We start from the raw sequence: 23373 nt of genomic DNA on the forward strand, positions 1-23373 counted from the left end.
CATGAGTGCAAGGGACTGGACTAGATGACTTCTCGAGGTCCCTTCCAGTCCTATGAGTCTGTGTGTGTCTGCTCAGATGGGGAGAGAGACCACGAGGAGTCCTGCCACCTCCTGCTCTTTCATGCCTGCTCACAGCCCCCATAAGTTGCCCCACTTGGCACTCTGTGATCTCTTGGCCTGCGGGGCAGGGTTCTGTGTGAGTCCCAGCTGGAGAGGCAGCTGCAGAAAGCCATGACAGGGGCCGTGTTCCTGGCAGAACCATTTGGGTGTGTCCACACACCGAGTGCACTTGGCAATTGGGTGGCTGTCCCATTCTGGTCCTCTTGGTGCTCAGTACTTATGCTGGGAGCAGAGGCGCTTGGGGAATTTCCAAAGATGAAGTGCTGCATTATGAGATGGAGCTCACAGGGCTTCCTGAGGGGGGGAAGCTACAAGGCTTCTTGGCTGTAGATGGCTTCTCTTCACCTGGACCCAAGTGATAGACCTCAGCCCAGGTGCCAATAAACGAAGGCTGAACATCTGGGTGCGTCTGTCATGTTCAAAGTCAAGTGGCTGCACGCTTGGAGAATCTGCAGGAGATATGTCAGGATATGTCCATTTCAGGGGAGGGGACAACCTGTCACGGCAGAGGATTTTTGATGGACTAGGAGGAGGAGACATAATTCTGAAGCATGAGGGGGAGATGTTTTAGGAATTTGGAGGGGGTTTGTCACTGGCAGATGAAGTGCAGTTAACTTCTTAGCATGAGTTTGGTGATATTTGGTGTACATTTTTTTCTTCAAGCACCAGCTCCAGGAGTCAGGGGATTGTGAGTTTCAGCTTTCATTTCAAATAGATATATTTTGCCCTTGAGGTTGCAGAGAGAAGCTGAAAAATGTGACCCCCTTAAAGACTCCAAAGCCAGAGGCAAAGAAAAGAACCACCATTTCTAAACATAGTAATAATAATATATAATCTCATGATGTTTAGGCCAACATCATGATTTGGGGGGAGCTGTGCTTGAGCTGGCGTGGATGTGTCTCGCTGAGCTGCAGTTGCCCCTCCTGGCTCCAATATGGACATTCCCTTAGCTTCTAAACTCCTCTGGGCAGGGACTGTGATTTTGTTCTGTTTGTACATCACCTAGCAGAGTGGGGCTCTGGTCCATGACTGGGACTCCTATGGTGGTAATATGAGTAATAGTGGCCTCAGGCTGGGAAGATTGATTCTGTGCAGGCAGGGTGGCTCTGGGGTGGCAGTGAAACATGGATGCATAGGGCAAGAAGGCTGGCAGCATTGTCCTGGGGTCTGTTTAGGGGGAAATCCTGGGACTGACTTGAGGTTTTTCACCCACATTTGCTAGGATTCGAACAAACTGATGTGACTCCCTGATACCAACCCCCTCTGATTCATATAGGGGGTGCGTGAGATAAGGTCTGGGACAGCTGGACCCCCACCCTCCACTCTCTCGCTGGACTCTGTCTGTGCCCCTGCCTGCAGGAGGCATCGCACTGGTTTTGACTTATGTTTGTTCTTAAGCCGGCTGAGTTAAGCTGGTGCAAAGCCCCACATGGAGGCTGAGAGTCAGGCTAGTGATTCCTAATGAATTTAGGCTGCACTGAAATAAGTCTGGTTTAAACTGAAATCGGAGTGTCCCCATGGCGTTTTGCTCTGGTTTAGCCTGGCTGGTTTGTAATAGCTCCCTTAGTTAAACGGGCGTGACTCTGGGCAGGGCATGGCTGGCCTCAGTGCTGTTTCGCGGTATCTCGTATCCCCCATCAGCGGAGCTGTCCTGCTCTTCCAGGAAGTGTGCACTGGATGTCAGCCTTGCCTTTCTGATGAGCCCCGTAGTGCTGGCAGCAGTTCTCTCCTTCCCAGGCCCTGCCAGCCACTGCCTCATGCCCAGATCAGGGTTAGCCAAACCCTCCACCCCCTACGTGGAGGACGAGAAGCTTTTCAGTTCAGAGCCACGTCCCAAACCTCCAGTTTAGGTCTCTGGACCCGCTCCCTCCTGAGCGGAGGCTTGGAGCTTTCCAGGGCATGCCGCAGGCTGCCAAGGAGTCCTTTGGCTGCCTGAGACGCTGCACTGTGGGCTCCTTGTTCACCACCAGATGCCAGCCAGATCCTAGAAAAATAACAGCTGAGCAAGGCAGCCAGCAGCTTTGCCAGCTGTAACACCGCACATCCTCCCTGGGGCCGGGGCCCTGAGCAATAGCAGGTCATCTCCACTGCACAGATCCTTCCCACCAGCAGCTGGTGTAAATCAGCCTCGCTCCACTGCAGTTACTAGAGCTAGAGATCAGCCCTGGGTCTGCTGTTTTTCCCCCCGGGGGACTATTCGGCTGTCTCCTGGGCCTTGTGGATCCAGGTTCCCAAGCCGCTGCTCCCTGCCACAGAGCTGACGGCTGTGCGATAGGTGCTTCAGGAATCCCACGACCTTGTTCCACCGTCACAATGTGCTCGAACGCTGCTCAACTGCCATATCTTACACATTGCTGACCCTTTCCTAACCCGCCAGCATAGCTTGGCACGCTTTGGTGGGGAGTAATACTCCCAAAGGTTAATACTGATAAAAGGTGGTCTAGCTTAGAAACTTGGAACATGCATGGGGGCAAGTAAGGAAAATACACACACACACACACACACAGGTGTAGGCTTTGCTGTATTCAGAGAACTTCATATGACTAATATCATCCTAACAGGCAGTTGTTTGTGGTTAGCATATCTGATGAAAAGTAGGACACAGGTGTGATCCTGGGTCACTTATTCTCTTTGCTTTCCCATGGTAGCTTGTACTCAGTTGTTTGCTCTGTTGACAGGGACATCACGGGCTTTTAACATTTGTTCTGATGTAAGGAGCGGGGGACTTTTCGCAGTCTTGTTATTAGGCAGTTAGAACACATGGACATGTACGATTAACTACGGAATTGTGAGGGATCTGGGATAGATGCTGTATTTGAAAGAATTAATTAAAAATTATAAATTTGGGGGGAAAATGGATCAACACAAATTACTTAGACAAGGTGGGTGAGGGGATATCTTTTATTGGATCAATTTCTGTTGGTGATGTGAGGGACCATAAACACACATACACACACACACACACACGGTCTTGTTAGACGAAGCTTTGCAACCATCCATATAGAGCCTTGTCTCGCCACCACTGCCTTTAAGAGTTTGCTGTCACTGTCACGGATACTGCAGCGGGACCCTGACTGAAATAGTAATCAAATCAGTCCCTGCTGCAGAGCCCTGACATCAATATAAGCCTCTGTGATTTTAACATATAATATTGTAACAATTAAATGCTTTTAGCTTTATTGTGTCACAGGCCCATATATCCAGGCCTCAGGCTTTAGCTGAAATTAATGCACGCTAAATAATGTAAAATAAAATCCATGGTTTTATTTCTCAAATAAACTTGTTTATTAGTATACCAGGCACTGGTTGGGGAGGAAACTAGATACTAAGAAATAGGGTATAGAACACTGACAAAAGAGGAACTCAGCGGGGGACAAAGGGTCACTTGAGTGCCAGCCCAGCTTTAAGCAAAATATAGCATGATAATTACTGCTTGTTTACGGTAACTGCAAGGTGGGGTTATCAAATAACCAGCTCAATCACTGCCAGAATGCGTGATATATGCAATATTCCAATAGCTTTGGCAATATGTATTCGCATTCAAGGGGTCATAAGACAGTCAGTATAATTGCAGAAGAAACAATAACTGGAAATACCCCAAACTAAACTTACAGTAAATAACCTGCTGATTTGCAAAATTGCATTACCAAAAATGGCAAATAACTTGTGTAATCTATATGACGTTTTGCAGTTTTAACCTTTATAAGCTTGGTAAAATTTGTAAGGGACAGAGCAGCTTATCCCTTGCATGGGATTTTCACTGTCTCTCCCTGTGTGCATATTTATATTTCTTGTTATAACAATAAAGGTGCCTCGGGCCGTCTGATCCAAAATCAACTAGGTGGTGGTCTTTTCCCCCACAATTTGGTGCCGTGACTCGGATTCCATGGATGACCCCCCTGGACCGAAGGACCGCGGGCGGTTTCCTCCCACACCCCAGACCCACCTAAGAGGTAAGAGACCTTTTGAAATCTCTATTGGGGTCTGGAGAGGGGACCGGCTCGTAGGCTCCAGCTAGGGGTAAGTCACAAGCTGGAATCGAACTTTTAATCTTCAGACAGGCCTGATGCCCTTTTCTGAGGTTTCTTTCCAAGGTTCCTAAGGTCTTAAAGTCTTTGAAGTTTCTGAAGGTTTCCAAGGTTCCTAAGGTCTTAAAGTATCTTATAAGGTTGCCGGCAACCCACAGACCGCGCTCCTTTCTGTCCGGAGAGACCTGATCCGCTCTTGGGCTGATATGCCCTGGGAGTTGATCGGGGGTCCCTTTCCTACCAGGACTGGTAGGGACCTGGGTTCGAGGTTTCTTGCCTTGACAAGTATGTCAAGAACGTGCCTGTATATGTGAGGGCCAAGCAGCCAGTGTGAGTGACAGCTGTGGGAAGATGCCCCGAGCCTCCTGCGAAGCGAAGCCTTGTGACCGGGAGTGTCTCGAAAGCAAGCCCCACAGCTGAGCTTGGAGAGATTGTGAAGCTTCCCAGCTGGCAGGCCTTGGTAAGTGGCTAGCCAGCTGAGGTGCGTGCATGCTTCCCCGTCCTTTTCCCCTTCCCCTTCCATGACCTATGACCCTGTGACCGCTCTTCAAGTACTGTCTTGTAAAGGACCACAGGGTCCCTATTCTTGCCCTCCAGAGCCATAAGCTCCCTCCCCTTCTCGGAGAAGGAGAGCCCCAGGAAACCGCACCGCTGACTGATTAGCTCAAGAGGCACCGTTGGCTTGAAGGCTGGTGCCCTGGGCAAGGGAGAAGGTGTGCGGGGACCATGGATTTTTTTTATAGGTCCGCCCCCCTCTTACCTCTTTCCCTTGTAGGTCTCCAGCTGTGGTTCTGGCCCACAGAAACCTACCCCCTTTCCCCTGCCAAGGGCAGGAACGAGGCCATTGGTGTTAGAACCGTGGCAATCCTATTGCATTCTTTGTGTGTGTGGCTGGTGTGAACGCAGGCTGAAACAAGAATGGGGGATGGGGGATCCAAAGGCATCCCAGTTCTGCCTAAAGGCACACCTGCTGCTTACATGTATGTACATTATAGTCCGTCGACGTGTAAATATTTAAAAAAATGAAATTGGTATACTAGGAATGATCCAAAATTACAATTCCCCTTAGAAAGAAGTTTCGACCTTGACCGGATTGTGTACCTGCGGGGTGCACTTCTTGTCAATGCCGTACAGCAAGATCAAACTGAGGCGTATTTTGAATGGCATAATGAGATGGGAAAGCGACATCAAGAATCGCAAGTAAGGGGTCTTAAGGACACTCAGGAGAAGTTAAAAATTCAATTAAAGGAGACACAGGAAAAATTGGAGCTTGCTCAGAACATGTTAAACCGACCTGAAGCTGGCCCAATTCCACTTTGTCCCTCGAGGCCGTGCCCAGCGGCTCCGGCCCCGAAAACTGTGCCTTTGGCTCCCTTTACTAACTTAATTGACTTGTTTGTGGAATGTGGACAATGGCCTACGCCTCCCCCGTATATCCAGCCTGAGAATAACCTGCAGCCATCCCGAGAACCCTCCCCTGAACATCATACGGGGACCGCTGGTGAGTCCCTGTCACAGTCCCACACCAGAAACCTCCCTGGACTTATCCTCAACCCCTGAGTCGTCCAAAATCTCGGACTTAACACCCGAGCAAATAAAAGAAAGAAACAGACAAACTAATATGTGAGGTTACAGGACAGAAAAGCAGTTTAAATACAAGCCCAGAAAAGGAGGAGTCAGAGCTGCGGCGCCTAACCCGCAGGCTGTCCGATTTGAAAGGCATCATAATGTCAACTCCCAAGACAATGATTGATTCAGCTCCTGCCCACCGTACCCGCCTTCAGACTCTCACAAGGCAAGCACAAGACTTAAGTACAAAACTTGGCTTACCAAATCTCGGGTTATTTCCTTTGCGGGAGTTGCCGGGGCCCCAGGGGTTGGTAACCGTACACACCCCCTGGTCACCGGTGGACTTATATAATTTAGTCGATAATTTCCCAAAAATTAGGGAGGACCCAGTTAAATTTCAAAAACAGTTAAGCATGGTTATTCGGTGTTATAACCCTAACTGGGCTGATATGGATCAGCTCCTGAGGGCGGTGCTGCCCAAGGAAACGCTTAATCGCCTTTTCAGAAAGGCCGACTGGCCAAACACCGAGGCAGGTCTTGCCTCTCTCAGACTACAGCAGCGCAGGGAAAATTTGGTCAGGGAAGTCCTTTCGGTCTGCCCCAAGAAAACTGATTGGACAAAAATCAATGCTTGTAAACAAGCTAGGGGAGAAAACCCAGCAGATTACATGGAACGTCTAAAGCAAGTGTTTGAACGGTATTCAGGGACAGACGATGCTGAGGGCACTGCCAGACAAGCTGTGGTGGCTGCTTTTGTGCAGGGCCTTCTGCCTAAGGTTAGCAAGCAACTAAAAGTTACCCTTGTTAACTGGGAGGGAAAGGACTTAAAAGGTATCCTAGCTGCGGCACAACACTTTCAACAATTGGAAAGAAAAAAAAGATGAAACTGAGTCTAAGCTCATGGTCCTGCAAATTCAGACTGTGCAGGACACTAGTAAAAGGTTTCCCAAACATAACCTGGTACCAGGGACGGCAGAAGGGAGGCCCCTGCCTGAGATAAGCCCCCCCTACCCCCAACCCGGTGCCTGCTTTTCGTGCGGCCAAGAAGGGCACTGGAAGACCGACTGCCCTCATAGGAAGAGCTGCGCCTACTGCAAACAGGAAGTCCACCATATAAGGAACTGTCCGACATGCCTTCCTAAGCACTTTCCGCGTTCTGGAGGAGTTCCAGCCCAAGCCCCTATCCTTGCTGTCAGTCAAATCCCAACCCACCCCCGCCTACACTTGACTACTGACTGAGCCAGGAGACTGCTAACGTCATTGCCCCACTCCTGTCAGTCAATCAAACTGGCCCTACGGTCTCATGCTTAATAAGTGGTATTGCTACCCCATGCTTAATAGATACTGAAGCCTCATGTTCCACCCTAAGGGCTCAGGAATTTCTGTCTGTACCCTTCTCTTCGGAGGTTGTAGTTGCGATAGGTGTGGGTAATACCCCTATTCCCCACCCTGTTTCGTCCCCACCTTTTGTCTCTGTTGGTCCCCTGTAGGCTCATTATGTGTTTCTCCTTAGTCCATGTTCTCCTGTCAATCCACTGGGAAAGGATTTGCTGTGTGAATTAAACTGTACAATTTTCTGCTCCCCTGACGGGGTGTTTTTGGATGTGCCTGATCCCGCTCACAATAAGGTCCTGGCAGTTTTTCAGAAGAACACTCTAAAGGAAAAGACCGACCCCAGCCCTTCCTCGTTGCAACAGGAACTGCTGGTTAAGGTCTCTCCCTCCCTGTGGGCATTGTGAGCCAATCATGCTGACCAGGTTGGACACATTGTGTCTCCCCGGCTGGCTAAAATTGCCTGAACCCAGCAAGAGCACTTCCCAAAATATAGTGAAACCCTCTCTCAAACTATACCAAGAAAGAAATTTTATTGCGCTGTGTATGCTGTTCTCCCTATTTTCTTTGTTGTTTGTAGCCCTGTTGTTATTATCTTATAATGCACCAGTGCTAAAGGGTTGTTATAAAAATGTATTAAGTCTCGGACATAAAAAAAAAATGTTAATTATTAAACAAGACGCATCTATATGTAATATGTGTATGTAAATAGGTGTGCATAAATAGATAAAAGGGGGTTTAGTCAAAAGGCCCACCCTCACTGTTAAAATCGGTAGTAAAAATAATGCTGTGCCCATGAAAAAAATAAATGCAGCAAGAATAAAGGATTGGCCCTACAAACGGCAACTGCGGTTTGAGGAAGTAAAAGTTAAGTTAACTCTGTAGTTATTGAAGGAAATTAAGCAGTAAAACTAAGTACAAATGTTGCAAAGGAGTGTTATAAAAGTAAAAATATCTTGGTTTTTTTTAAAAAAAAGTCTGTAAATAAATCGGCACTCTTGGTGTGTATAATTTTTTGTTTTATAATAACTGGTTTGCCTAAACACAAATTAAACAAAAACGATCCAAAGTTGTGCTGCAACAGGGCAGTCAAGGGAAAAAAAAAATTTTTTTTCGATCATGGCTCAACAATATTGTAATTCTTGGCCCTATTTGTCTGGCACACAACAGTAAAAAGCCAGTCCGAACTAAACCGGCAGCTCACCCCACTCTGTGGAGACCTGTGTAAATATTCAGATTGACTTTATAAACATACCAAAATCCTGGTCTTATAAATATGTGTTAGGCCAGGTCTACACTACGGATTAAATCGATTTTAGATACGCAATTTCAGCTACGAGAATAGCGTAGCTGAAATCGAATATCTAAAATCGATTTACTCACCCGTCTTCACCGTGCAGGGATCGATCCGCGTGGCTCGCTGTGTCGAATCCGGAAGTCCGGTCGTCTAGCTGGAGTTCCGGAATTCGATCTAAGCACGCTCTGGGATCGAGATATCTCGTCCAGACCAGACGCGATATTTCGATCCCCGAGCGATCGATTTTAACGCGCCGATCTGGCGCGTAGTCTAGACGTGGCCCCAGTTTTACTAATATATTTCCTTATAAAAGGCAAAGGCCAAAACTGTTGTAAAACTTTGGCACACCTGTAAGTAGCAACAGTAAATGTAAACCCAATTTTACTGGACAATTTATAACTAAGTCATGTGCAGCTTCACAAATCCAGTATGGCCAAATGCCCTTAAAAGGCCACTTCCAATTGAAAAACTGCACTCAACCCTCATAAAATTTCTGCCAGGGCACCCAATGTGACTACCAACAGTGCCCTGCTGGCTTTGACTCAGATGGACATTCATTTAATAAATGACACAATGCTTAATTATTGCCAGGCACTAACAAAATGTGTTAAGTCTTTATATACAGTAGCTCTGCCACTCGCTGAAACCAGAAGACTGGGTCTAAAGTAAAGGGGTAACTAACGCAATGCTGTCGGGTCAAGCAAGTTGCAATTTCTAACCAAAAGACTGTGCCCAGGCTATGACGACTAGTCCCAAACCAAAAGCATTAAAGGTAAAGGAGGAGCCAAAAAAGAACACCTCAGTGCTAAGTGACGATAAACTCGTGTCAATGCCCATCCAGGAGCTAAACCAGCACCTGAGAGGTCTCACAAAAGAAGAGGTCATCCGCCTAAGGCAGTGGAGGCGCACGCTCAAGAACCAGGGCTATGCTGCCAGCTGCCGCATCAAGAGGGTTGAGCTACAGAAGGAGGTGGAAAGGCTGGCCCAAAAAAACAGCGGCATAAAGCTAAAGTTGGACGCCCTGCGCTCCAAGTACCAGGCATTGCAGACCTTTGCTCGTACCATTGCACGGGGGCCTATTACCCCAACCAAAGTCGCCACCACTAGTGTCAACACCATTGTAAAATCAGCTAAAGTCTACCCAGCAAGCAAGGTGATTGTGCTAGTAACCTCTCCCTTGCTGCTTCACTGCTGGACAGCTAAGTGAATTAAGACTATGAAATCTCGAAGAATAGCTTGCGGAGGCTAGCCAAAACTACCTGAAAATAAAACTTTTTTAATGTTCCTTAAACCTCTCCTCCTTAATGAACTTGGGGTGGGAATGGAAAAGTAATATTTTTCTAAATCTTAGCTATCAGTAGCCTCACTAGTAAACAACCAAACATATACCCACAGGACTTGCCTGGCCACGGGAATATCTTTCTGCTTAGAGGCTATTCCAGTAACCAACAACATAGCCTGTATCCTGTTTTAGTATTCCCCCTCCCATGTAACGACCCTAAAAGCCTCCCGAAAAAGGATCCAAGTGTACAACCAACAGTTATGGCATGGTTCTTCTAGAAAAGAAAACCCTGGGAGGTTCAGATGGGCCACATTTAATGCCAGACTAGGAACTATCAAATTTATTCTGCCTTTATCCCACTTCCAAATCACTGCTACCTGCCTAACTGCTCCTAAGGGGCTGCCCTTGGGTTAGTACAGCAGCAAACTTGGGGTGCATCCTCCCGCCAAAAAAGGGTCTTAGCTGGCTCCTTATGGGACAGAAAAATAGTGCCGCCTCTGTTAAAAATACTTACAAAAATCAGTAGCATAATAAAATTGGGACAAATAAAAAAGGCCATAGGGCTTATTTCCAGGGCACAGGTAAGCGGTGTCTGGGCTGGTGGGCGAATTGCTTGTTGTCTCCACTCTTCGGGCCTTTACCCAAGATTTGCTAAAAATTAATCTTAAGTATTGCTGAGGCTGGAAAGGTATTGCAGTGGGATCATGCTTGCTCTGAGATACAGAAATCTCCTTAATGTTCAGCTAGCCTCCATTCAAAAGACCTCAAGCGCCAAACCTGGCCCACTGCCCTTACAAATGCCTCAGGCATACCACCTGAGTTATAGCCCTGGAGAGCCACTTGGAGATTTTCTGGATAAAAATGCTGGTGCTCACAGTGCTCCTTCCAGGCCTATGGGCCCGTGAAGGGGGTGTGGGCTCCCGCATACCGAATCCTCCCAGATCCTTGGGGAGGTTGTATGTGGGACTGGGTCATCCACCGGGATGTGTGGGAAATAAAACCTCCCCATGGCCCTAACCATTTCTTGATTGGCGCCCCAGAAATAACACCTGATATTTGGATAGGATTAGGATAACCTGTGAACTGATTGACCCCTAGGATCCCCTCAGCTCCAGTGCATTCAACAGCTTATTCCAACAGCTCCTGTTACAAGTAAAGCCATAACCCTTCCACATTTAATACAAACCACTAAAAATACTGAGTTCTAGGGTAGACTAGTTTCTTCAGACTAACTATTTTTCAGAGGCTTTTGTGGCATGTCCAGTCAAACCCTAGGTTGAGCTTTTAAAATGGACCTGTGGCTGTAACCTAAATAACCCCCTTTTTGAAGCTGCGAAACGTCTCTTACACAGCCTAGCCGATCTCTCTTGGTGTTCAGAGTTTCAGTTTTGTCTAGCGCCAGCTGAAATCAGTTATAATGTAGGGGTGAAAGCAACGCTAATAAAAACTCAGTTTTTCCCTTCTCCACAAGCACCTGTAGTCACATCATGGGGGTTCCAATATGCTGTCAGCAAAAGTATCACCTTGCTCTGTACGTATGTGTATTAATGTAATATTTGTGGTTGTATTCTGTTAAACTGGTACAAAGAGCCTCAGTGAAGGGTCCTGTGTTTTGGTTCCATAGTTTAAATTTTTTAATAGACATCTGCACCTCCTCGTCCACTGAATAGAAAAAATCTGATCTACCTTCTTAAAAACTTAAACTGTTTGCAAAATGTTTGTCTTTCAAATCTGAAAAATCTACTTTAATTTAGTTTTTCTTTAAATCAAGCTGGTATTGGCCTGTGGCTCAGCTGCACACATGTGAAATAGTGTCAGATCGCTTTCATACGTTGTTGTCTCTTTTACCAGAAGTCCAACGAATATCCCAATTACAAGGGCAGTTCCACATCCTTGAAAACGTGTATCAGGTCGAGCTAAATGCCTTCCAAACTGCCCATAGACTCACTACTCTCTGTGTGGATACAGATGTCCTCTGCCAAAATTACGAAGGTCCTCCAGCCATCCCTTGCTCATAAGCATCTTGTATGGGGCCTACTGGGGGGAGGACTATTGTTATCTATTTGTATTTGTTCCTGTTGCTATAAAAGATATTGCCCCAGCCCAATATCTACTCCACACACCTCACCACAATCGTTAGCCCTAGTTTTGCCAATTTACAGAAATAATAACAACCCCTCTTATTTTGAAGCTCAAGACTTGAACACGGAAGTTCTCAACTTACTAAATAACCCAGGTTTAAAAGTTTGATGCCATAAAAGGCATCAAAAGGAAGGAATGTGAGGGACCATAAACACCTCCCCCCCCGGTCTTGTTAGACGAAGCTTTGCAACCATCCATATAGAGCCTTGTCTCGCCACCACTGCCTTTAAGAGTTTGCTGTCACTGTCACGGATACTGCAGCGGGACCCTGACTGAAATAGTAATCAAATCAGTCCCTGCTGCAGAGCCCTGACATCAATATAAGCCTCTGTGATTTTAACATATAATATTGTAACAATTAAATGCTTTTAGCTTTATTGTGTCACAGGCCCATATATCCAGGCCTCAGGCTTTAGCTGAAATTAATGCACGCTAAATAATGTAAAATAAAAACCATGGATTTATTTCTCAAATAAACTTGTTTATCAGTATACCAGGCACTGGGTGGGGAGGAAACTAGATACGAAGAAATAGGGTATAGAACACTGACAAAAGAGGAACTCAGCGGGGGACAAAGGGTCACTTGAGTGCCAGCCCAGCTTTAAGCAAAATATAGCATGATAATTACTGCTTGTTTACGGTAACTGCAAGGTGGGGTTATCAAATAACCAGCTCAATCACTGCCAGAATGCGTGATATATGCAATATTCCAATAGCTTTGGCAATATGTATTCGCAATCAAGGGGTCATAAGACAGTCAGTATAATTGCAAAAGAAACAATAACTGGAAATAGCCCAAACTGAACTTACAGTAAATAACCTGCTGATTTGCAAAATTGCATTACCAAAAATGGCAAATAACTTGTGTAATCTATATGACGTTTTGCGGTTTTAACCTTTATAAGCTTGGTAAAATTTGTAAGGGACAGAGCAGCTTATCCCTTGCATGGGATTTTCACTGTCTCTCCCTGTGTGCACATTTGTATTTCTTGTTATAACAATAAAGGTGCCTCGGGCCGTCTGATCCAAAATCAACTGGGTGGTGGTCTTTTCCCCCACAGTGAGACAGATGAGCTTTCGAGGTGCACCGAGCTCTGCTTCGGGTCTGGATGCTGGTGTTCGGGTGTCGTGCAGGGTCCATGTGGTAGGCACCGATGCCATGTCTGCTTCCCGGCGTGGTGTTCTGTGGGTTGTGGCGTAGTTGGAGTTGGTTTCACTTTTTGTTTTTGTGTTGGGTCACTGATCAGACCTGAAGAAGAGCTCCATGTAAGCTCAAAAACTTTCTCTCTCACTAGAAGAAGTTGGTCTGTTGCCCACACATACTAGGTCATGACACCTTTACCGTTCCGTGGGCTCAAGGCTTTACCTGGTTAATTTAGGCATCCCTACCCTTTCCAAGCTCCTCGGGCTCCAGGAAAAAGGCACCTATCCATTCCCAGTTCCTAGGACTCGGGGGATAATCTTCTGAGGTTTTGCAGGGCCTTTTACCAGTGAAAGGACCCTACACAGTAATATCCTTAACCTCTATTTAGTAACGGTTACCAAAACAGGACACACACACTAAGCACAGAATGCTCACCACTCCCAACAAGGCAGACAAGCCTTTCCTGGGGGCCAGTCAGGATCATGTCGCCCAGGGCTCCTATTCCCTGCATGGTGTGATTGGCAGGGTGTTGAGGTCTGACAGCTCTGATCTTGGCCTGCATCCCCAGTTTGTATAGTGAACCGTGAGTCCTGCTTAGATGTACCTTCACCAATCATTTTAAACTAAAGTCCTACAAACCAGTATTTTTCATCCATCCTAGCCCATAATGCAACAATTCTTTAACCAATCATATCGCACCCCTTAATTTATTTTCATCTGGAAAAAAAATTAGTTATGCAACAGACAGAAACAATTAAAGAAGTAGACAGAAACCATGCAGATAAACAATGGAAAAGTGGTGGACCATCAAGGCAAAACAATAGATGTATAGATTTCACAATCACAACTGTTAAGTGCAACAAAGAGTCCTGTGGCAGCTTAAAGACTAACAGACGTATTGGAGCATGAGCTTTCATGGGTGAATGCCCACTTCGTCAGACTGTGGGCATTCACCCAACGAAAGCTTATGCTCCAATACATCTGTCAGCCTTTAAGGTGCCACAGGACTCTTTGTTGCTTTTTACAGATCCAGACTAACACAGCTGCCCCTCTGATATTTAACTGTTAAGTGGTTCCTTGCCAGAGAGAATACTGTCAGGCAAAGTTTTCTTTAAACATCTTAAAGAGATTCCTTGCTTATCTGGTGATGGTGGGTGGATGTGAGGATGAGACTTCCTGCTTCTTAGCTCATTGCTGTTGCTGCATACTAAAGCAAAAGGCCTCACACCTTACAGGTTCAGTAAAAGATATTACCTTACCCACCTTCCCTCTCTAATATCCTGAGACCAATGCAGCTACTACAACACTGCAGACAAATGGCCTAGGTATTAGAAGCATAAATCTAGTTAGCCGGAATCATCCATAGTGAAAGATCAGGTGGGAGTTGCCTGTGTCTGTGTGGGCCCGAAAGCCCAAGGGTAAAACAGATTTGGAATTTTCCTGCTTTCTTGTGTGTATCTAGGTCTAGAAAAGCATTGTGCCTGGACTAGGACCAATCTCCTGATGTGCTCCATTGACTTCTATTTTTGTTTTCCATGGCTTAACAGAGGCTGCAAGTTATTATGATTGAGGCTACGTTTTAGTCATGGGTACTTTTTAGTAAAAGTAATGGGCAGATCACAGGCAGTAAACAACAATTCCTGGCCTGTGCCCTTTCCTGACTTGTACTATATACCCCTGACTAAATCTTGGAGGGGGGTGTTGAGGGTGCTTGGTGTTGGGGGGGTTGGCAGGGCTGGCAGGCTCCATACCCAGCTCCGAGCAGCTCCCGGAAGCGGTGACATCTCCCTCCCTTCCTCAGCTCCTAGGTGGAAATGTGGCCAGACACGGCTCTGCATGTTGCCTCTGCCCTGAGCGCGGACTCTGCAGCTTCCATTGGCAGGGGACTGTAGCCAATGGGAGCTGTAGGGGGTGAGGTGCCTGTGGGCAGAGGCAGCATGCAGTGCCGCCTGGCCACGCCTCTGCCTAGGAGCTGAGGGAGGGATGTGTCGCCGGTAAGTGCCACCCAGAACCAACTCTCACCCTCTCCCATGCCCCAAGCCCCAGCCCTGAGCCCCCTCCTACATCTAAACTCCTGGTGCTGCTGCGGGAGGGGAGCACGGTGGCCCGAGATTGTCCCAGCAGCAGCCGATGGGGCTGGTCCAAGGGCTGCCTGAGCTGCCCCCAGGCCAGCTGCTGTACAAATCACAGACATCATGGAAAGTTACGGAATCCATGACCTCCATGACAAACTCACAGCCTTAATTATGTTACCTTTCAGTGTAAGAGCAATTATTTTGTGGGAGATTTTATGCTGTATAGTTATATTAATGAGTGGGATTCTTGGGTATTAACATAAGAACATATGAATGGCCATGGTGAGTCAGACTAATGGTCCCTTTAGCCCAGTATCCTGTCTTCTGAGAGTTGCCAATGCCAGATGCTTCAGAGGGAGGGAACAGAACACAACAATTATCAAGTGATCCATCCCCTGTCATCCAGTCTCAGCTTCCATTAGTCAGAGGTTTAGGGACACCCAGAGCATAGGGTTGCTTCCCTGACTGCCTTGACTAATAGCCAGTGATGGACCTATCCACCATTAACTTATCTAATTCCTTTCTGAGCCCAGTTATACTTCTGCCCTTCCCAGCATCCCTTGGCAATGAGTTCCACAGGTTGACTGTGCACTGTGTGAAGAAATACTTCTTTCTGTTTGTTTTAAAACTGGTGCCTACTAATCTCATGGAGTGACCCCTGGTTCTTGTATTATGTGATGGAGTAAATAACACTTCCCTATTCACTTTCTCCACACCAGTCATGATTTTACAGACCTCTATCATATCCCCCCTCAGTCCTGTCTTTTCCAAGCTGACCGGTCCCAGTCTTTTTAATCTCTCCTCAAATGGGAGCTGTTCCACACCCTTAATCATTTTTTTGTCCTTATCTACATTTTCTCCAATTCTCAAATATCTTTTTTGAGGTAGAGTGACCAGAACTGCACACAGTATTCGAGGAGTGGGCATACCATGGATTTAAATAGTGGCATTATGCTATTTTCTGTTTTCTTGTCTATCCCTTTCCAAATGATTTCTAACATTCTGTTCTCTTTTTTGCCTGCTGCTGCACATTGAGCAGCTGTTTTCAGAGAACTATCCACAATAATGCCAAGATTTTTCTTGAGTGGTAACAGCTAATTTAGACCCCATCATTTTGTATGCATGGTTGGGATTATGTTTTCCAATGTGCATTACTTTGTATTTACAATGCAGCATTGAATTTCATCTGCTTTTTTGTTGCCCAATCACCCAGTTTTGTGAGATCCCTTTGTAACTCTTTGCAGTCTGCTTTGGACTTAATTATCTTGAGTAATTTTGCATAATCTGAAAACTTTGCCACCTTACTGTTGACCCCTTTTCCCAAATCATTTATGAATATGTTGAGTTGCACAGGTCCCAGTACAGATCTTTGGGGGACCCTGCTATTTACCTCTTTCCACTGCGAAAACTGACAGTTTATTCCTATTCTTTGCTTCCTATCTTTTAACCAGTTACTGACCCATGAAAGAACCTTCCCTCTTATCCCATGACTGCTTACTTTGCTTAAGAGTCTTTACCGTGTAAACCTTGTCAAAGGCTTTCTGAAAGTCCGAGTACACTATATCCACTGAACCTCCCTTGTCCACATGTTTGTTGACCACCTCAAAGAATTCTAATAGATTGGTGAGGCATGATTTCCATTTACAAAAGGCCTGTTGACTCTTCCCAACAAATTGTGTTCATCTGTGTGTCAGGTAATTCTCTTCTTTACTATAGTTTCAACCTGTTTGCCTGGTACTGAAGTTAGGCTTATTGGCCTATAATTGCCAGGATAACTTTTGGAGCCTTTTTTCAAAAATTGGCATCACATTAGCTATCCTCCAGTTAGTCATCTGGAACAGAAGTTGATATAACCAATAGGTTACATACCACAGTCGATAATTCTGCAATTGCATGTTTGAGTTCCTTCAGAAATCTTAGATGAATACCACCTGCTCTTTGTGACTTATTAATGTTGACACCTCAGGCTGGAACAGATCCTCAGATTTGTCACATAAAAAGAATGATTTAGGTGTGGGAATCTCCCTCATCTTCTGCAGTGAAAACTGCTGCCAAGAATTCATTTGGTTTCTCCTCGATGGCCGGGTCTTCCCTAAACCCTCCTTTAGCACCTCAATTGTCCAGTGGCCCCACTAATTGTGTGGCAGGCTTCCTGCTTCTGATGTCCTTAACAAAATTGCTGTTTTGAAGGATGCCTTTTTGTCTCTAACTGCCTTTCTTACTCTGTTTAGCCATGATGGCATTTTTTGGTCCTCTTACTGTTTTTGTTTTTGTTTTTTGTTTGTTTTTTTTGGGGGGGGGGGTTACATTTACTTTGAGCCTGTGTTATGTTGTTTTTCTAAAAGTTTCCATGCAGTTGTAGGCGTTTCACTCTGCTGACTGTTCTTTTCCATTTCCATTTCACTAGCTTCCTCATTTTCGTGTAGTTCCCTTTTTGAAGTTAGATGCTATTGTGTTGAGTTTCTTTTGGTGTTTTTTTTTTCTCCCTAGAAGGAGGTTAAATTTAATTACATTGTGGACACTATTACTGTTATTCCCAATATTAGTACAGTATTTGTTTGCTGTTGAAACACACCAAACCCATAATCAATCTGGGTCGCCGATTCTTGGGGAAAACCACCAGTAAACTGTACAATCAATTACAGTGAATTACAGTTTGATAATTGACCAGGCTCCATCCTGCTGTGCATGTCCATCTAGCTGTCTAGGGGAGCACCAGGGAGGCCCCTCTCCTGCCTCTCCAGAGCCCTTGGCAGCACTTCTTCCCCTGCTGGCTGCACCTGAGAGTAGCAAACCCCTCCCAAAAAGGCAGAGTTTCTAGCATTAGCACTCCCACATGCAGCCAAGTGGGGTGCACTGGGCAGCATCCACTGAGTCCTTTGCTCTCCCCTCTGAGCACTGGGCATTGTCTGGGGTTCTCTGAGCCGTGCCCCAGTCTGGTGTCCCTCAGTGCATGCTCCCAACCCTGCACTATTCCTCTGTTCCACAGAGTCAGTTGGCTTCGGTGACCTCTTCCTTCTCTCGAAAGGGAACCTGCCTTCGCTGGGTCTGTGGGGAGGCCCATTCCTGCCCAAGTGCCTGTAGGATGTTGTGTGCTGAACCAGCATAAGCCACCCGCACACTGACCCATCTGTCCTGGCTGTGCTGTGTCACCCAACTGCCAGACTCGGCAGTTAAGCACCCCAGGGTTCCTAGCGCTGCTCCTAGGCTCGCTGCTTTCTGAGCAAGCTTCAAGCCCTGGTTGTGCGGCACCCCCAGGAGACTGGGGAAGTGCTGGAGGGGAACAAACTCCCAGGACTCCGCTGGTGTCAGTGTCATTTCCAGATGAACGAGCATGGTGGAGGCCCAGACGTGCACAGTGCTCCTGTTCCTTCCTGGGACAGAAGAGCACTTGCTGCTGTATGGGAAAGCCCATAGCCTGGCCTGTGCCATGGTGGTAGGTTCTGGGGGGCACAGGGTGAATCTGTGCAGTGTGATAAAAACACCAGGCACATTTCTCTGGGGCCTGGTCTTTGACCAGCTGCACTCAGGGGCGCGCTGAGTTTGGGACTAGCCAATGAGGATGGAGGGGCTAGTTCTGGTCACCAAGGTTGACCAGTCTGGATGCAGGAGGCTATTTTCCTGGGGCATTGTGCTGAACTCGTTCCTGCTGCATGTCAAAGTGAGTGGTGTGGGAATTATCAATCGATTTGTCTGTTTTGCAAGACTTGGAGCAGTATCCCATGGTGCTAGGTGCTGTACAAATGACAGTCCCCAATAGGGCAGAAAACACAAGTGGGTTAAAAAAAATTAAAATCAGTGGTTGTAGTGCTGGGGCACCTCCTTTTCAACTCCTCTAGCTGGGATTCCCCTCCTGCCTGGCCATCTGAGAAGGGCGGGTGGTTGTGACTCCATGAGCCTGGTTTAAGTGAACCGCTTCCTTAGACCAGGTTTCTCATAGCTCTTGGTATCTCTGCTCATTAGCCAATGGACAGACTTGACAACTGTTATGATCTAGAAGGCTCAGTAGCCAATGTAAAGACCAAATAAGAAATTAAGGAAAATCACACCAGCGGTGGGATAGTTACCCAGCACAAAATGATAGGTTTTAATAGCCTGTTGAGCAGTAATAATTCAGCTTCCTCAGTCCAAGTTGTCTTATGCAGCTTCGTTTATCCTAACTCTAGACTATTCTGAAAACACACTGCCTTGCTCCTTCGATACCGTCCTTGTCAAAGTTCCAAATCCAGCTTATGTGCCAGTTCAGGTCGAGAGCAGCCTGTTGCCATCCATCCAAATGCATCTCTGGAATTAGATTGCAGAAATGCAGACTGCTGATCCAGTACTGGCAACGTCTGTTTTGTTCACAAGTGCTTTCCCCAGCTGATACTCAGAAGCAAGCCCCAGGCATGCTGTAGTGTACAGGAAATGGGCAGTATACCTTTAAATAGTTGGAGAGTTGTGACCAGTGTTCTCTGTCTCTTGATGTATTAATGTTTATTCTCACAGTTGGCCCCAGCCCAGAGCAGCTGAGAGGCTGCTCTAAGTTGCACAACTGGCATCAGGTCATTAAGTCCACCAGGGGAGGATTGGTATAGTTCTGCAACCCCATCTCCTCTCACTGCCCACCTCATCATGTCCCCTCCCTCTCTTGTCATGCCTCCTTGGCCAGGAGAGAGGCACAGGAGGCAGAGGGGCTGGCACGGGGGCTGGCAGCGGTGCAGACACATCCGCAGGCCAACCCCTTCTGCTGAGGGAATTCTCAGCCCCTTGGTGCAAACGGAGTGTCTTGTAAATGTGGATCGACAGCTCCCAGTGCTAGTGAGTCCCGAGAGCGTCTCCTAAAAGGGGGAGATGCCGCGTTAGCACTTAGCAGCCTTACCCTCCTTAGCTGGCCGGCACTGTTATGCCGCAGAACACTTTGCATAGAGCCGGCGTGTACTGTGCAGATACCAGCCAGGCAGACTGAGACCCCGGCCCAAGCCCAGCAACAGCTCCCGTATCTGTAATGGAGTGAATGCCCTCGCAGTTACTGGGGGTGGCCCTGCTTGACCTGGCTTGTGAAACTATATTCACAGGAGCAAGAGGCTATTTAACCACATGCTGAGCTGCTGCAGGGTGCATGGGATTCCCAGGGGAAGAGTGAAGGGAGCCGTGCAGGGACAAAACTCTGATCGCTACTCGCTTTGCAGAGATGGAAATGCTTCATAGATTAACGCCAGAAGGGACCACCAGAGTCAGCTAGTCTGGCCTGCATAACACACACTGGAGAATTTCACCCAGCAATTCCCGCAGTGAGCCCGGAATTAGTGGGAAGAACTCCCCAAGTTGTGAGGCATCGGCCGGATGCTCCCCTCAAGCCCTAGACAGGTATTTATCTGTCTGAGTGCTGCAAGAGAATACATTAAAATAATGACTCCGTGGTTACTGCCTGCCTGAGCGGAATCTGCCTGGCAATTAGCTTTCATTGTGGTGCCACGCAGCAAATTGTATTAACTGCCTGTTAATGATGGTGTGAATGAGACACGGGCCTAGCGGGCTTGTTCATTAGAGCACTCTGCAGAACAGCCACGTTCATGGGCCGCAACAGGACTGCAGCATCAGCAAGGACACGGGGCAGCAGGGTCTTCTCTCGCAGAGGGCCAGGCCCTGATCTAAGGCCCTACCCAATGGCTGGGGTGCCATTCCAGCTGGAGGAGACATACCTAGGCTAGCAGTGATCAAGCTAGCAGACTGAAAATAAAAGTGTAGCCCCAGTGGCTGGAGGGACTAGCTATCCCGATCACAGACCCGGCCTAGACTCTAGGCCCCCATTTGAGGCAGCCACTGCTCATGCCGCTGTGGCTACACTTCACTTTTTGATGCACTAAGGCCTTGGCTACACCGGCGCTTTACAGCGCTGCAACTTTCTCGCTCAGGGGAGTGAAAAAAACATCCACCTGAGCGCAGCAAGTTACAGCGCTGCAAAGCGCCAGTGTAAACAGTGCCACAGCGCTGGGAGCACGGCTCCCAGCGCTGCAAGCTAATCCCCATGAGGAGGTGGAGTACATGCAGCGCTGGGAGAGCTCTCTCCCAGCGCTGGAGCTGCGACCACACTCACACACAGCAGCACTTTGAAGTTTCGAGTGTAGCCAAGCCCTAATTCAAACAGAGCTAGTGTGGTGCAAGTACATTTCCTTGAGCTGGACATGACACCCTAGCCCCAGTGTAAACACACTCTCAGCTAGACTGATGTAAATAAGGAATAGCTCTGTTCAGGCTCCTGGCGTTACCCCCAGGTAAGGCTGGCATGAGCAGAATCAGGAGCCACATGTGGATCTTCAGCTGGTATAAATTGGCATGACCCCACTGATGTAATTTACACCAGTGCAGGATGTGGTCTGATGCTATGGGCCGGTTACATGCTGTGATTGCTCTTAACGTTCCCCAACAGCAGTCTGTTTGAAGTAGCTGTGCTAGCAAATACACATGCTGAGCTGTTTGCAGAGAGGCAGTGTGGCCTATTGGATATGCATTGGGGTTGGAGTCAGTCATTCCCACCTCTCCAGTGGTTTGGTTTGTGGCTGTGAGCATGTCACTTCCCTCTCTTTCTTCTCCCCATTAGCTGTCTTGTGCAGATTGTAAAGTCCTTCAGGCAGGGACTCTGCGTGTGTGCGTTTGTGCATGTGTGTGCATGTGTGCGTGCAAGCTCGGCTGGGGCCAGCCTATAGGCAAATGAGACAGTTGCTGGACACAACTCAAGTGCCTAGGTTTAAAATGCAAGGAGAAGCTGCCTTGGAAGGATTTTAAGGAGAGGCTAGTGACCACGGGGATTGGGCTTCTTAGCAAGGGACTGGAGTCAAGTGCCAGAGTCTGCTCTCTGTTACCCAGTGTAAACACAGAGTTGCTCCTCTGGGCTAGATCCTCAGCAGCTGCACATCAGCATACCGCCACCAGCTGAGGACTCTGGCCCAGCACCTGCCGTGCAGTTACTCCAGATTTGTGCGGTTGTAAGAGCAGAAAATGGACCCATGCAAGTAACTTCCAACAGTTAAAATCCTGTGTTTATTTGTTAAAGCTATGGCAGTCTGGCGGCACATGGCAAGAGCAGATTGGACAAAGTGTCTATGAAGAAACTTTGTCTATATTATGGTGCCATTTAGAAATATCAATCCACAATCAGGGCCTAACTGCACCAGGTGCTATACAAACACATGGTAAAAGACAGTCCCTGCCCTGGGATGCATATATTCTAAATAGACAAGAAGGGATAAGCTCAGATGTGCAGATGGAAGCAGGACCAAAGAATTCTGAGGAGAGACTGCTGGGTGAGGAAAGTGGACGGTGGAAGCATGTGACTAAGAGAACCAGGCAGAGGAAAAGACACGGGCCAGTGAAGGAGAAATAGAGCTCAGGAACAGGTTTGCAGAGTTGGAAAATGAAGAAGGGGCACAGCAGGTGGTCGCTGAAGGAGAGAGGGCAAGGAAAAAGAGAAGAGCCGCTAGTCCTGCAGAAGAGGGGAGGAGTCAATGGAGGCAACACCAAATATGAAGCCCCAGGAGGATTGGCAAGGGTGAATAGGAATCGAGAAGACTTGCAGCCAGTGGGTGCAGGGGATAGACGGAGAATCACACTGTCACCAGGAAAAGGCAGGTCTACGTGATTGGAGACTCCTTACTGAGAAGAATAGACAGGCCTGTAACTAGAGCTGATCGGAGAACAGAAGGGTGTGCTGTCTGCGGGTGCTAAGATACAGGATGTGGACCTGAGGCTGAAAAGGATCCTAGCAGGAGCGGGAAAGAATCCGTTGATTGTCCTTCATGTGGGAACGAATGATACGGCTAGATACTCACTGGACTGTATCAAGGGAGACTATGCCAGATTGGGGAAGACGCTTAAGGAAATCGAGGCTCAGGTGATCTTCAGTGGGATTCTGCCGTTCCTAGAGAAGGGCAACAAAGGTGTGACAAGATTATGGAATCAACAGATGGCTCAGGCAGTGGTGCTATAAGGAGGGCTTTGGGATGTACGGTCATGGGAAGCATTTATGGACAGAAGACTGTTCTCTCGGATGGACTTCACCTGAGTAAGGAGGGAAATAGACTTCTAGGATGGAGGCTTGCCTCGCCAACTGATTAAGAGAGCTTTAAACTAGGAATTTGGGGGAGATGGTTGGGAGATGTCCAGGAGATCTCCACGCCGGAATTTAACCTTGAGAGGGAAGTAAACAAAGTAAGAGGGGATACAGCCATGGACAGAAGAATTGACATAAGGAGGAAGGGTAGTGTAGATACCAGACTAACAGGTGATGCTGGTGGTAGAATGTCTGTGCCAAACAGGGTAAAGAATGTCAGTGAAGCCAAACGCCAAAATTAAATGTCTGTACACTAATGCGAGGAGCTAGGGTAACAAATGGAGGAACTGAG

The 23373-nt window shown here is 47.3% G+C and overlaps 1 pseudogene; it reads left to right on the plus strand.

Moving 5' to 3' along the window:
• The first annotated feature begins 9085 nt into the window (after window positions 1-9085).
• On the plus strand, window positions 9086-13230 carry LOC116825040 (transcription factor MafK pseudogene; annotated as a pseudogene).
• The last annotated feature ends 10143 nt before the right edge of the window (window positions 13231-23373 follow it).

Source organism: Chelonoidis abingdonii, chromosome 18 (assembly GCF_003597395.2).
Source record: "Chelonoidis abingdonii isolate Lonesome George chromosome 18, CheloAbing_2.0, whole genome shotgun sequence".
NCBI classification, from domain to species: Eukaryota; Metazoa; Chordata; order Testudines; family Testudinidae; genus Chelonoidis; species Chelonoidis abingdonii.